The sequence below is a fragment of the Maniola jurtina genome, chromosome 8 (genome assembly GCF_905333055.1).
Source record: "Maniola jurtina chromosome 8, ilManJurt1.1, whole genome shotgun sequence".
Taxonomy (NCBI): domain Eukaryota; kingdom Metazoa; phylum Arthropoda; class Insecta; order Lepidoptera; family Nymphalidae; genus Maniola; species Maniola jurtina.
This window is the reverse complement of record NC_060036.1, coordinates 7,226,173-7,242,043: the sequence shown is the minus strand read 5'-3', so window position 1 is coordinate 7,242,043 and position 15,871 is coordinate 7,226,173. Positions and strand designations below refer to the sequence as shown.

The window sequence follows — 15,871 nt, the reverse complement described above, 5'->3', positions numbered from 1 at the left end:
GCTCGAAGAGATTTGCATGTATTTTATGGTATTGTTAGAATCCTTATAAAGTGTATCCTTAAAAAGAGTGAAACTGGCTATAATTTAATATGGCTCCATTTATAAAAGCTTTTTTTTTAATTTTTTGGCAGGACAGTCGTGTTCTTAAGTTTTTAAATTAATCGTTTTGCAAATCAGTGCCTATCTGTTTATTATTTCTAGCGGCAGTAATAGGTAGGTATCTTTTGGATAAAATTCTTATTTTATTTCACGTGACACGGTTTTTACTCAATTGGTAATGCACTTTTATGGGAAAATTAACACGATTTAAAGGGATTTATGTTCTAACTTACCTATAAAATACAACGAAGGTGTGGTTATTAGCTGTCCTAGAAATGTATTGCTGGTACACTTATCGTCATGTACTTACTTAGTTATCATAAACCGGAGCTTCGCCTGGCGCCCAGAAAGGTCTAATGGGCCATTGATTGGTCAAGGTCTTATTTGTAAGTGAAAACATAACATGCTTTTCGCAAAATGTACTTACACAGGCTACAAATAGTCTTGTGCAACGCACCTCAACACCTCAAGGTTGTAGAGATGTAAAGAATGTTACTCATTAGTGAATGATGGCTTTTAAATATTATTATGGTAATTCCAGTGACGTATGTACAATGTACATCACTGATTGAGTCAAACATAGAGTGTCGTTGTGTCATAATGCAAACTATCTGGGTTTCTAAAAATTCTGCAGAATTTGCTCAGGTTCGGACAATGCGTAATTAAGGCACTTACCTACCTATCTAATTTTTGTGCAAATTAAAGATTTTTTTCGTTTTGTTGAGGTTTTTTCCATCGAGTTTAAACGTTTAAATTAAAATTGCTTGTTGGTTGTTTCACTGAGGGATTCGCAATGAATCCATATGAGAATCAAATTAACTAACCGATATAGCTCTGAGAGTTAGCAAGCTAAAGTGGCAGTGAGCAGGCCGTATTTGTCGCAGAACCCATGGCCGTTGAAGCAGACAAGACCGCGTACCCGTAAACGTAATGTAGGATAACCTCTAGCCCGCTGGACCGACAATCTTAAAAAGCTGGTGGGAAGTAGATGGATGAGGAAGGTGGAGGACCGTGTATGGTGGCGCGTACTCCAAAAGGCCTATGTCTTGCAGGGGACGCATACAGGATGGATGAATGGAATTTTTAATTTTACAAAAATAATAATAATTTATGAGCATTGCGTAAGCATAAACGTAAATAAGTAGTTTATTATGATTATGAAAGTTTGTAAAGATAATTACACTTGAATTGCACTAATGAAAGGAAGCCCGTTCAATCATTTTTCGTGGTTGCGACAAGACGTGTGAGAACTGATGAACTTCAGCATCGCAATCTGATCGCAGACCTTGTACCCATTAAACCATTGTCTATCACTAGGGTCGATAAACACAGTTCTCGCTAATGTAATTTTGTAAGGATAGATGCTGACAAGAATAAATTGAAAACTCTATTAAGCAATTGTAATAACAAATGTTTGTTGACGGCGGCTTCAGATAAAGCTTCAATTCTCAGACGGATATTTCGAAATTCGTACCTACTATGTATAGGTTTAATCCGAGCAAAGATATTATTATGATTATTGATATGTACCTTACCTTTGTAAACATTTGCCTTTATAATACACTCGCTGACTCGCCCGGTTTCGTAGTGACATGACGAACGATTAAAAAAGTGGGTAGCATAGATAGAATTTGTTAACAGTAATGTAACTTTAACGGCCTGTCATGCATGACCTAAAAATTGTAAAGGATTAGCACAGGTACTAGATACAGACAAACGCTGATTGCGTCTTTGTTTTGTTACTATTTAGTATTTAGAAAAGTGTATCTGAATTCCTCCTACAGTTTACACCTGTCTCTGGTTTAATTCACTATACGATCGTTTTATTTTGATTGCTTAGCTTACAAGCCATCCTTTTAGTCATTTATCCCTCGCTCCTCGCTCATCCTTGGTAAACAGGCAGTCCAACTGCTTAAGTATGCTTAGGTAGACTTAGTATCTGCTATCATGATTACCTGTTATCAGTAAAAAATTGAGGTTGGTGTGATAGTATTTCACTTATGTTTCGGCTCTACTATCAAGATTCAGCAAATGATTCGTGATTTCATATTGTGAATTGTGTGAGTGGCGGCAATCGTATCGTTCCGTACATTCGTGCTAACCGGAATAGTTGGCGCAAAAATAGGTTTTTAAAAATCCTACGGGAACTCTTTGTTTTTTCGGGATATAAGTATTTTTAATACACCACAGAGAGGACTATTCGCTGGTACAGTCTTGCGACTGCTGGCCATTCACCGTATTCTGAATCATGTGGCCAGTTAATTTGCCGAATGCCAAACTATCGTAAAATTTGCCAGAACACGAATCTCATTTCCCGAATTCTGATAGTGGAGCCGTACCATTAGTACAAGTTCGTACTTTTATCGCGATTGCATCATTGTTGTGATGAATCCGAAAGCAATAAAGTTTGAACAGTGAATAGCGTCCGATCATTGCGCAATTTTCTCATTACGTTATTGATTTCACTAAGTTTTGTTCGGAGACACCCCGCTGAGAGCCGGCGAGGTGGTCTTCAACACTCGAGAAGAGCTGCTAATATTGCATTGCTCATTATTATTTGTGAAATTTACAAATACACTTTAAATGCGAGCTTTTGCGGTACAATGTTGCGGACAAAGGCCGCTTATGCTGGTATTGTTTAGTTTAATAGCCATATTTTATGTTTGTGGCTGTTAAACGCAGCGAAGTGCATTTTATAAAGTACGGAGGTACACGTCGGTGTACCTACTAAGTTATTATTATTTAAGCGAGCAATGAACATTGAACGTTTTTGCTTAGAAATTTATAACGCCAACGCTTTTATTTATAGTTAAGGCTTTAATATTAACTTAACGGAAGTAAGTATAGCTGTTGGTATTTGCATCAGATGAAAAGAATAAGCATAGCTGTTATTAGCAGTTTTTCTCCTTTCAGATTAATTTAAGTTATTGGTTGCGTCCATTTGTTACCAAAATAGCTCTGAATTTTATTAATTTATTATTGACTAAGTATAGTTGTATAGTTTGTATTTGCAATGACAAAAAAATAATAAACACAGTAGGTATTAGCAGTTTTTCGTCTTTCACATCAATAATTGTTATTTGTTGAAAAAAATAGGTCTGACAATCACACTAATATTATAAAGGAGAAAGTTTGTGTGTGTGTGTGTGTGTGTGTGTGTGTGTGTGTGTGTGTATGTTTGTTACTCCTTCACGCAAAAACTACTGGACGGATTGGGCTGAAATTTAGAATGGAGATAGATTATACCCTGGATTAGCACATAAGCTACTTTTTATCCCGGAAAATAAAAGAGTTCCCACAAGAATTTTAAAAACCTACATCCACGCGAACGAAGTTGCGGATATCAGCTAGTAATAAATAATTATAAGATTCTTTCAATGTTTCCCATGAGTTGCTCGCAATTGAATTAGTATGTTCTTTATTTTCCCATTACTTATAAGTATAATTAAGCAGGTGTGTGAATGGATCTCGTGTAATAAAACCTAAAAAAATCCTATAGCATTCATGTTTGTGTAGAGGCTTATAAATATCCTGCGAAGTCGGCCTAAGGCTGCTTTGCGCTTAATCCCGGGAGATTTTTATTTAATTACAGATGCAAGGCGTCGAGTCTGGCAGCCATATATTATACTCTGATCACGCTCATGTGTGCCAAGACAAATAATATAATGCAGCTTGCATTCATGCGTAGGTTCTTACTCTAAACAACGTTTTGTACCAGCCTACATAAAAATGAATGGAGAGGATTAGAACGGGCATTTCAGGCGTTCCTTTGTAATTTGTTAAATAAGTAGTGGGTTGCTTTAAAGCTGTGATAGCTTAGTGGTTAAGACATGAACCTCTTAATCAGTAGGTCGGAGGTTCGATCCTAAGAGCACGCACCTCCAACTTTTCGGAGCTATGTGCGTTTTAAGTTTAAATATTACTTGCTTTAACGGTGAAGGAAAACATCGTGAAGAAACCCCCATGCCTCAGAGCTTTCCATGTTCTTAAAGGTGTGTGAAGTCTGCTAATCCGCACTTGGCCAGCGTGCCGAACTATGGCCTGAATACTTCTCATTTTGAAAGGTGACCTGTGCTCAGTAATGGGCCGGCGATAGGTTGATCATGATGAAGTTGTACTGACTGGTTGAGTAACTTTGACAGAAACTGTTCTATGGCACAAACCTATCAATAAATGATGAAAAGTCATATTTCATTGATAATATGATAACCTTTAACACCACCACAATAAGTGACGAAACTGTAAACTAGTCCGTGAGCAATATTTCACCAGGTATTCCAGATAAGAAATCAACAAAAAGCAGTGTCACAACGTGAACTCTCTACTCGGAAAGTTTTGCAAGTATCAAGATAGAGTTACTACATTGTTTGAGATGCCAGGGGTCGATTCCTTTCCTTTAATGAAAGGTGAAGGACGGGCCAGGAATGTGGAATAACTGAGAAACAGAACAGTGTTTATTATGCAAATCAATCTTCAGTAACGACAAAGGCCTTAAGGATAAGGTGACAGAGATAAGGTTTCTTTCTTCGACAGTCGTATTTATTCTGGTACGAGCGCATTCACAAACTCAGATAAAGACCCGGCCAATGCAGAATGAGCCATAATTTTTCGATCTTTTGTCTCCAGACCGCGAAGTATTTTCGTTATGTAAATATACTGCGGTGGTTTATGTTCAGAATGCAGCGAGCGTGCACGTTCAAGGTTTGACATTATTTAGGTTTGTAGTTGCATGTGAGTTATGTGCCTATGGAAGTTGACGTTACCAGGTCATGTACAACATTGTTCAAGGTATTCAAAGAGAATATTTGCAAATTACATATCTATTCCAATCAAGATTAGTTTTTGTTACTTCAATGATAATTAATTATTTCGAAGGGCATTATACATACATCCATATTATTTCAACAGCTCTATCCAAGTATTAAATGGTCTCAAAATTATTTGTTGAAGTATACATTTTTAATCTCAATGGATATTAAATTATTGTTTAAAATAAATTCTCTAAATTATTGTTTTAAATTCCGACTCAGTTGACTGATTTCGTTGGTTTCCGTTGTAATTTTGTTAACTATCTAAGTACCTATTGGAGAAAAGATAGAAATTTAATTCTATCCCGAGCGAAGTGGGTCAGTCTTTGGCGTTTTGTGCCATAGTGCTCGTTGCCGGCATTATGGTGTAACAGAGCCCGGGGCGACCACGGGAGGATAAAAAGAGAAACTCTCGTAATCTTCGCGCTACCGTTTTCTAGAAAATTGCGTTTCCTCAGTGAAAGTACTTAATAGCAGGGCGTAGGATTCGCGCCTGTTTTAGACCTTGTAAGTAACATTCGTATGTGATTTTATGAACGCATGAATGCCTCATTGGTCTAGTGGTTAACATGTCGCATGCTGGCATGACCTTTATCATTGATAAGCAAGCTTTTTTCGACGCACCCCATGCTATTGACGGAGGTAATTGTGTTTTCAGTACTATAGAAAAACACCCCTGCGCGTCTTACGTGTTTTTCGGCCATGTGCATTTTCCTATAGGTACCTCTGAACTAAAGCACCTGGTTACTAATAAAATTAGTTACACCAGAAATTCATATGCGCTTAGTGAAAGTTGTAGAAAAAGTTATGAATGTTGTCGTGAGTGGACATGGACATAGTGTTCTTATCTTTTAAACAAATGTGGCTTACGTGTCCCTGTCTCATATAAGTATGATACAAAGCATGCGTATAAGATGTTTAACACAAATTCGTGAAATTAAGGTAAAATTAGCTTAGACACAATTTTCAGGGTACCGTTACCCGAACGTTGCTAACAGGACCCTTTTATAATTCATTCACTCGCACTTGGGCGGTTTAATTTTGTAAAATGGTTCTATCAAGATCATTTTTTAACCCCCGACCCAAAAACAGGGGTGTTATAAGTTTGACGTATGTATCTGTGTATCTCGTAGCTCCTAAACTAATGAACCGATTTTAATTTAGTTTTTTTTGGTTGAAAGGTGGCTTAATCGAGAGTGTTTTTAGCTGTAATCCAAGAAAATCAGTTCAGCTGTTTGAAAGTTATCAGCTCTTTTCTAGTTACTGTAACCTTCACTTGTCGGAGGTGTTTTAAATTTTTAATTACACTTGTTTAAGTTTGAAGTTCTACAAATCCACACAATTGGTTGTGATTGCGAACTAAGTACTTATTTTAAAGAAAGAGTGGACCTCAACTTGCATTTCAACAGACTGTAACCACTGTAACCTTATTTCCACGGAGGAAAAACTAGGACTCAACTTCTCAAGTATCATCAATCATAATCACTATCATTCGAAATCATGAAGATAGTATAGAGAAGAATGAGCAGGGTCAAACCGAAGATAATTCACTCGGTGGCTACCGTGACCACTGAAGCAATTTCTTTTACGATTTTAGATTGATTGATGATTCATTTTTTGTTGACACACACTGAAATGGACATATACAAATACGCTGGAAAAGGTGTGCCGTACATTTTTTGCCGATTCTGAGCTAGCGTTCTTATCTGGAATCAAAATTGTCATTTTGTGTCAAATCGTTGTCTTTGTGATGATATTATGTTGACAGATGTTTCATCACTAACATTTAGTTCCATTGCTGTTATTAGCGCCAAAATGATGTTTTAAAAACAGTTGGGGAATGACAAATCCAGCGTACTTTTATAAGTAGAGGTCAGTGGTTTTACATATTATGTTATGATGACAGGTGACAACTTCTAAGGAAATTTACGAGGATCGTTTTGATGCAGCATGTTTCAAGATGATTGACGATCAACTTTTTATATGAAGGTACAGTCTACGGATGTAATATTCTTGTATAATTTCGTAAATTAGCCTGAAGCACGATCGAATATGGCACTACTAGGTAGGTATCATACGTCCGCCGACCGATATACGTCCACTCCTGGGCATAGGTCTCTTATACTTCATTCATACTTTACTATATACCTTAGGGACTTCAGCACGGTCATGCGCCGCGCGCCGCCTGAACCCAGCGGCTTTCAGCGTCTCGTTTGAAGTCGTCTGTCCACCAAGTGAAGGTCTTCCTACACTATGCTCTCCGGTGCAATGTTGCCATTCCAGCCCCTTGTGACTCCAAGCTGAAGTTCTGTATCTGAAGTAAAAACCGATAGATTTTGGAGTCTATCGGTTTTCACTTCAGCTACAGAATATTTCAGCTTCGTAACTCGATGAACTATGTCGGTTACTCTGCTTGACTACGGATCTCCTCATTTTAGGTTAGGTGTGGCGCAGAATAATTATACCAAATATTTCAGCACAGAACTGAAAAGAAAATGCAAGAACACCCACTAAGAATATTAGGACGGATTCCTATGATACCGATGAAACCATGATGAAAATAATTGTGAATAGACTGAATAGTTTTGACCATCTATCCCTGGCGTGGTAGGCGCTATTAGTGGGAGGCCCTGTGTTCGATTTTCAGCAGGAGTTTGAAATTTAATAATTTCTCAATCTTTGGTCTGGTCTGGTGGGAGGCTTCGACCGCGGCTAGTTATAACCATACCGGCAAAGCCTTGCCGCCAATTGATTTAGCGTTCCGGCACGATGCCGTGTAGAAACCAAAGGGGTACCTATGGGTTTAATAAAAACAGTCATAAGTCATAACCCTTCCAGGCAGCCCGCTTCCATTTAGACTGCATCTTTAGACTAACTTGTATCTGAATAACCCATTCTTCACAGCATCGTATCGGAACGCTACGAGTAAATCGCATGGTGGTACGGCTTTGCCAGTAGGGTGGTAACTAGCCACGGTCTCCCACTAGAACAGACCAGAAAAGAAATTATAAAATTCTAACCGGGAATCGAACCCGGGACCTTCCACTAATAAGACCACAGCGCTTGCCACTGCACCACGGAGGCCGTCGAACTTCTTGGGAAGTAGCTTCCAAACCAGTTTGATGGCCCGGATCGTAAGGGATTTATTTATGGGGCGCCTAGTGCCTACAAACTGAGGCCGGTGTAATCGGAAGTGTAGGCGGCCTTTATGACATCTTCTCCAGCAGAGAAACATTTTTATTAAGACAGTTGTTTGGTTTAGATGTCAAAGCAAACACCACCACCGTCTCCTTGTGTAAAGTGTTGCAGGTACCTACTATCTTTCAATATCATACTTACCTATTGTACTGTGAGCACTGTGAGTAGGTGCTACCTATGGTTGCGAATACATATTTTCATAAGAGACCATTTTTAAAATTTCAAATGTATCACTTTTATCTTACCTAACTGATTCATATGAGTTTGATCGGAAGCTGTAGCCTATATCTATAAAAATAAATCTAAATTGGGACTACATTTAGATAGCGTCCACACCCCTTCAATGACACAACTCTACAAAAACTTTTCACAAAAAGTTTATCATAATTTCAATACAAAGATTCGATGACAAATTATTATCTTAGAGACGAACTAAATTATCTCATAATCATCAACCCATCGCCCACTATGGAGCATGTGTTTTCTCTAAGAATGAGAAGGGTTTTAGCTGTAGTCCAGCACGCTGGCCAAGTGCGGATTACTAGACTTCACACATCTTTGAGAACATTATGGAGAACACTCAGGCATGCTGGTTTCCTCACTATGTTTGATATGTACCTAATTGCTACAAACGAACGAAATTATAATAGACCTTTATTACTGTTGAGTGGCCGATGCGTGGACAATACGAATAAATGAGCAATAGTAAAATAATTTGACATCTTCACCAGCAACACTAATTGTGCCGCTATTAACAACCATTTCCGCAAATGTGTCATCCACGAGCCTTGCTTAATGATTATCGTATAGATTGCTCAAAGATCTATCGGTATTTGGCAATAAGTATCTGCCTGCGGGTTGCAATTGCTCAATGCGCGTGATCGATCGCGCGCTGTGCGCGGGCGCCTGTCCGATATTATGAGAAATCTTTAGGCAAATTAATTTTAACTAACAATTACCTACATTTTTATATTTTTTGCATGGCACTTTGTACACACCATTGCGTATTCCATCTACACGCACGAAACGTTTTGCATCATCATTCCTCATACGCATGGCTAAAGTTTGAAATACGCATCCGTGATCTGTGTTTAGTAAACGCGTCCCATCTTAGACCACATCATCACTTTCCATCAGGTGTGATTTTCGTCAAGCGCTTGTCTTTAATGAATCAAAAATACACATTTTTTGTGTTTCGTGCGAAAATGGTATAAAAGGTACATTAATCGCATAGACAATCGTCCGATGCCCGTCTGTCACAGCTGCTTATTCACGTACCTAATGTTGTTGGGTGGAAGCATGGCTTACGCATTTCTGCTATGAAGCATTTTTTAGTTTAGTTTATTTTTGCTTTAGATAGATTTAGATTTTTTAAAAATTCCGTGGGATCTCTTTGAGATTCTGGATTTTTATTTTTTACGCATTCTCATAGCGAAAAGAATTAATGTTTTATTAAAATAGGAATTGAGTCGTAAAATTGACAGTACCAATCAATACGATAAAATCTCATTTATGTAACTGTATAACCTATAGCTAATTAGAAACGACCTACTTTTCCCATGAATAATATACATCAAAACATTCAAAACTGGTTTCTTATGCATATAATATTATTATGTTTGAGTGTTTCCTCTATTCTCAGAATGCGCACCTACGCTAAAGCAGGTAGGTGAAGATTTATATGAATGAAGTGATCTCAAATCTTGTGATATTTAATGTGCCGTTTGTCAAGTAGTGCAATCATGTATTTTTAACCCCCGACCCAAAAAGAGGGGTGTTATAAGTTTGACGTGTGTATTTGTGTATCTGTGTATCTGTCTGTGGCATCGTAGCGCCTAAACGAATAAATAGATATATGATAGATACTTACATACTTCTATGAAACTACGAATCAACTCACCTGATTGTGCCCATTTAGCATGCCATGCCAGCTATAATTTTTAATCGTGGGGACTCAACTGTGTAAACTGTTCCTTTTAGTACCGACTTCTTGATGAATGTTACATAGAATACAAAACGCATCTATTCCCAGTACACGCATGTTTGTTTAAAGGTATAATATCTACTAAACAAAGGAAGATTTATTGTGCTTTCTCCTGACGCGTGATCTACGGCATTCATTTTTGTGGCGTCGCGTAATTTATTAAGGCGTTTTTCCATGGGACACCGCACGACGCGACTAAATGTGGTAACGACTTGCGAGCGTCATTTGTTATTACATTTGTACTCATATTCTATGTGATACTTTTTTAATTTACAGACTAGCGCGTGGCTTCAATTTGCTAGCAAGTGATAATGCACTTTAAAATTGAGCACGCTTGCTTAGAAGTTGCCTATTCACTCTTGACTTGAAGGTACCCATATTACAATCGGAAGGGAAAACTGGTACCGGAAGAGCATTCCATATCCTAGCGGATCGGATTAGAAACGAGGAAGCAAATCGCTTCGTACGTGTCCGAGGAATTTCAACTATGTACGAATGCAGATCTTGACAATGCCTTACAGTACGATGGTATAAAGGTGAAGGAGGAATCAGGTCAAAGAGCGCTTGTGCACACTTATTCATTATGAAATGACACCCACAAAATTACTTACCTACCTACGTTTGGAGAACAACTTTTGAGCTAAGTCTTCGATGTCGTTATGTTGTTACCAGTTTTTTTTTTTACATGGATGATAAAGCTACTGTTAGAAATAAATCGCTGGAGATGGTTGTACAAGTCGGCACGACTCTTATGTGAAGACTATGAGATGTAACTAGCATGCTGTTGCCGGAATCGTCTCTCGAAGAAAAACATACAAACGATAAGTCATGTGCACTGTGTTTTGTATACCTATGTGTATCGTGACGACAAAACGTGTCGTGAAATGGTTAGTGGAAGAACGCCCTTGAGCACATCCATTTAAACTTTTGAAAGAAAGTGCAGTTGAATGCATAATAATGCATCAGTTAATATAATACCATTTTAAGTGCCATCTGTTTACATGAAAAATGAGCGTTGGCTCCGACCAATTAGGTTTGACTTTTTCTCATTCATTGTTCTGACTTTGTAATTAAATAAAGCGTTGATTATAACTTTTGACGCTTAAGTAAATGCTCTGTTGTAATGATTTAATGATCCCTTAAAAAATAATCCCTCACCAATAAATAGACTACGATAATGTTTTATTTTAGGTTAATGATCAGCATGACTACAGACGAGCCAGTATCAACTCACTTTAGAAAATTTTAGATTTTAAATAAAAATAGCGAGAGTCAACAGACTAAAATAGGTATATCAAACTCTTTTACCTAATTTAATTGGATATTTACATATTTGTTGTTCTCGACACGGCGCGGCCTCCCAGTAGCCCATTTAAGGCTTTCAGTTTTGGTGCGGACACGATCAATTAGAGAGCTTACAGATTTGAACAATGAGGTGAAAGAAAAACGTTAAGTTGTAATCAAATCTCATCAAGTCCTCATGCGTGGGCAAAACAAAATAGGAAAGTTAGATCTAATTACTTTTATACCGATAACGATGGGGTCGCTAGGAGGCTAATTTAATCCCTTTCAAACTTTTCATTTTATCTAGACGATTCAATTTATAACAACAATGGTCAGATAAGAAGTTGTCGTCGGCTCGGTAATTACAAAACGTAGCAGCCCGTCATCAAACCGGTAAAGAACTACGAAGACTTTCTAAGAAAGGTACCGGGTACAATTGGCTGACTTTATTATTGAAAGCAAAGATCGTATCTGCCACTAGTTATTAGCGTGTGATTTAGTGGGCTCGCTGCAGCGCCGGCCCGAAGCCGACCACCCCCTATTTACTGATAGAATATTGGCGCCACGAACAACTTGTTATGAAAACCGTCATTTACTTTAACGATACCATTTTCATCTTTTGATAAAATCTTGCTATCAATTTTATATAGATTAAATAATGTGTATGAAGGGCTAATACAATTTCTACAAAACTGAAAGCCCGACCGGCTATATTGATGGAATACAAGTACAGTGAACTACGAGTAAGAATTTCTCGTTCTATTACAAAAGTTCAATTTTGTTTTTTGTTTGTTTTAAACTTTTTTTACCCGACTACGGCAAAGCCAAAAGGAAGGATTATGCACATAACAAAAATAGAACCTAGGTACATTAGGCGAACTTAATACCTACCGAATAATACAAGAGGCATTGTCGACCAATTAAACGTTGGTAATGAGGAAAGGGTGATAAAACAGTGTGTGGTTTTCGTACAGGTTTCGATGTAATTATCAGAATATTAACACTGTACTAATGCCAATTTCTAAGAGCGATTTCGGTAGACAGGTGTCACATTACATATACGTGATATCAATATTGCATAAGTGGTGCAGTTACTAACGTAGTAATGTTCTTACGCTCCAATTATATAGAGACCGGTTCAATCGGATATTTATTTTATTGAATATTTTAAGCATCTAGGGCTGCCTTTCTAGAAAAGAATAGATCGATATTTAACTACCTAGGAATCACACTATTCAGAGCACCAAACTTTTTAAAATAAGACTATTGTCTCACGCTGCAGTGGAATCCACTTCATATAGTTCCTCGTATGTATAAGGTACGTACCGTACCACCTTATTCATTGAGTCGAGTAAACATATGGGGCGCTCTCTCTTGCACAATTTTATAGAAGTGAAAAGGACGCACTATGATTGTGTCATATTATATTATTTATTGGTCAGTGGGTGTGATCATTTCCTATAAAAATAAAGGTGCGTTTATTTTGTTCACTACAAAACACTAGCTTCTGCCATTACTTCTTACTTCCCTATTAGTTCGTCTCCTTGAACAGGGTATAAGTACATACTTAGTATAGTGTGACCGGACGTCCTGCCTTAGTTACCATCATACTTTGTATCTGTTTTTAACCCCCGACCCAAAAAGAGGGGTGTTATAAGTTTGACGTGTGTATATGTGTATCTGTGTATCTGTGTATCTGTCTGTGGCATCGTAGCGCCTAAACGAATGAACCGATTTTAATTTACTTTTTTTTGTTTGAAAGGTGGCTTGATCGAGAGTGTTCTTAGCTATAATCCAAAAAAAATCGTTCAGCCGTTTAAGAGTTATCAGCTCTTTTTTAGTTTTCTTGTAGAAAAGAAGGTTAGATAACCGTTAGGTTCATAATATTATGTCAATTGACAAATGCCAAGCTGTCAAGATGGACGTTGCCTAAATACATAATTATTTATTTGAAAATGATGTTTTGGAAAACTCAGATACTTTGGATCGTAAGCGTGGAATAGTCCAAGAAAATCGGTTCAGCCGTTTGAAAGTTATCAGGTCTTTTCTAGTTACTGTAACCTTCACTGGTCGGGGGTGTTATAAATTTTTAATTTACACTTGTTACCCTTATATATTTGGCTAACAGACAAGTGACAACCCTGTAAAATATGACCACCAATCACATATGAACCTGTCCGCACTTTGCCCATACAATAATATACAGAAAGCATTCTACGCTGACACGTATCGAGTTCAGTGTACTTATACTTGGTGATATAATAAACCTTATATGCAAGTTTATTGCAAAAATAAGTATGTACTTTAATTGATAACTTAATACGAGTCAATTTTATCAATTAACATAATTAAGTTATTTGTAATTATAAGCGGTGGACTTATTACTGAATTAATAATTCAGTACTAAGTCCACCGCTTATTTTATTGAAAGAACCCTAACAATATAATAATTGCAATCTATTGATGAACTGACTACTCGAAACTATGGAAAAGAGGCATAATGCGACCCGTAAAGGTTTCGATGACTTATAACGATTTAAATATGATTGCTAGTTTAAGAAAATAATATTACTTATATTATTTTTACAAACACAGTAAGTACAGATTTCACTTTTTTAAATGGTAAGTTGAAGTTCAAGACAGTAATCGATTTTACGTAACTGTCTGCTTGTAGGACTTGTAACTACTTATGACATTTGTATTTTTAAATTGAACATTTCCATGAAAGGGTGTTCAGGGAGCAGCTGTCTAATTATATAGAACAGTTTTTATTTGAAGAGTGCTGTTTTAAAGCAACCTGACCACAACTCAGTTTCATCCAATTACCTATGAGATGTATATGAGCAATAGATACGCAATTCTTTCAGGTACGTACATACATAATAGATTTTTACCATCCAATATTTTTTAATTTTGCTCGAGTCCTTACCACTATTCAAGGCTGAAAATACTAGAGCGCTGTGGTTAGCTAAGTTTCTTTCTCTCTCGCACATTCTAACATTTTCAATAATTAGGAAAGAATCAAGTACACTTTTAGGAAATGTGGCTCGGTCAAGTTCTACAGTAAAATTCCGCTTATTTTAGACATATTTTAATTGTAATATCATCAGTAGCATGTAATATAGAAAAATTGTGAAAGCTTTCAGTATTTTTCAGTCCATTTTTCTCTATCAAAACAATCACTGAATGACACATTAATAAATTAATATTATATATGACAAATTAATAAAGGACAAGAGCCACTTCTGATAAACTTGTTAACCTGATTGAATTAATTTAATTTTGCAGAACATTTCTGCTAAGTTTCTGCTCTAGCAATATGACTCTCTCTGACTTTAACGCGTCATAGCAGTTTGTTGTAAGAATACTTTATCATCTGGATCGAGACTATAGTATATCACAAATAGTGCAACCAGGCAACACTCGCAAAATAGAGGTAATTATTACATAAGTTATTGATGTAAATAAGGTAAATAAATGTTCGCTTGTGAAATACAAACTGTGACCAGTATTTATGGCATTTTATTGCAACAAAGTTACCTACTTGATTCGCTTCCTTCAACTTGCACAAATTTGCATTTATTGTTAGAATCGAGAAACATTTGTTTTATTTAGAACTAGCGGATGCCGCCGACTTCGTCCGCGTGGTTTTAGGTTTTATAAAAATCCCAAGGGAACTTTTTGATTTTCCGAGACAAAAGTAGCACCCTTCCCTGGGACGCAAGTTATCTCTGTACCAAATTTCGTCAGTGTTCGATAAAAAGGATGGGTCGTGAAAAGCTAGAAAACAGACAGACAGATAGACAGACAGTCAGACACACTTGCGCATTTATAATTTTTTATTTATTACCTTTATCCTATTGTAAGTATATAAAATACATCTTGAGGTTTCTGCACAAATTTACACCTGCTAATGGTTAATTCCTGAGAAATTCATGGATTTGGGTTTTTACTTTAAACATAATTTTGGAAATATTTTTAGATAGGGACCAACCTACTATCTTTGTATTGTTATTTTAACTGTATTAAGGAAAAACGTTTAAGCGGTAGGTAGGTACCTTAATGATATGAAGATATTTTTTCCAAGAACATTTATTGTGAGTAAATATAAGCTTAATGATGCCTGCCATGCGATTTTGTGACATTTTGAAATTCTTTGTCACATATAAGGTGGTGGTCCGCACTAAATCAGGTGTTGGCTTGTACCATAAACGCGACTGGTAGAATGCCCCGCACTAATATGGCGGGGCGCCATGAACTTACCGAATGTCACTAACCCCAATTATGTCACTATTCAACATAATATAAAACAAGTGTAAATCAAAAATTTATAACACCCCCAACAAGTGAAGGTTACAGTAACTAGAAAGAGCTGATGACTTTCAAACGGCTGAACCGATTTTCTTGATTTATAGCTAAGAACACTCTCGATCAAGCCACCTTTCAAACAAAAACGACTAAATTAAAATCGGTTCATCAGTTTAGGAGCTACGATGCC

General features: G+C 37.0%; 1 protein-coding gene across 1 annotated transcript in view; it reads left to right on the top strand.

The window, feature by feature from the left end:
• LOC123867622 (ras-related and estrogen-regulated growth inhibitor-like protein) overlaps positions 1 to 120 on the top strand; it is a 38,814-nt gene extending 38,694 nt beyond the window's left edge. The window contains exon 8 of the mRNA XM_045909731.1: positions 109 to 120. The gene's annotated coding sequence lies outside the window, so the exon portion shown is untranslated. The remainder of the gene's footprint in view (positions 1 to 108) is intronic.
• The last annotated feature ends 15,751 nt before the right edge of the window (positions 121 to 15,871 follow it).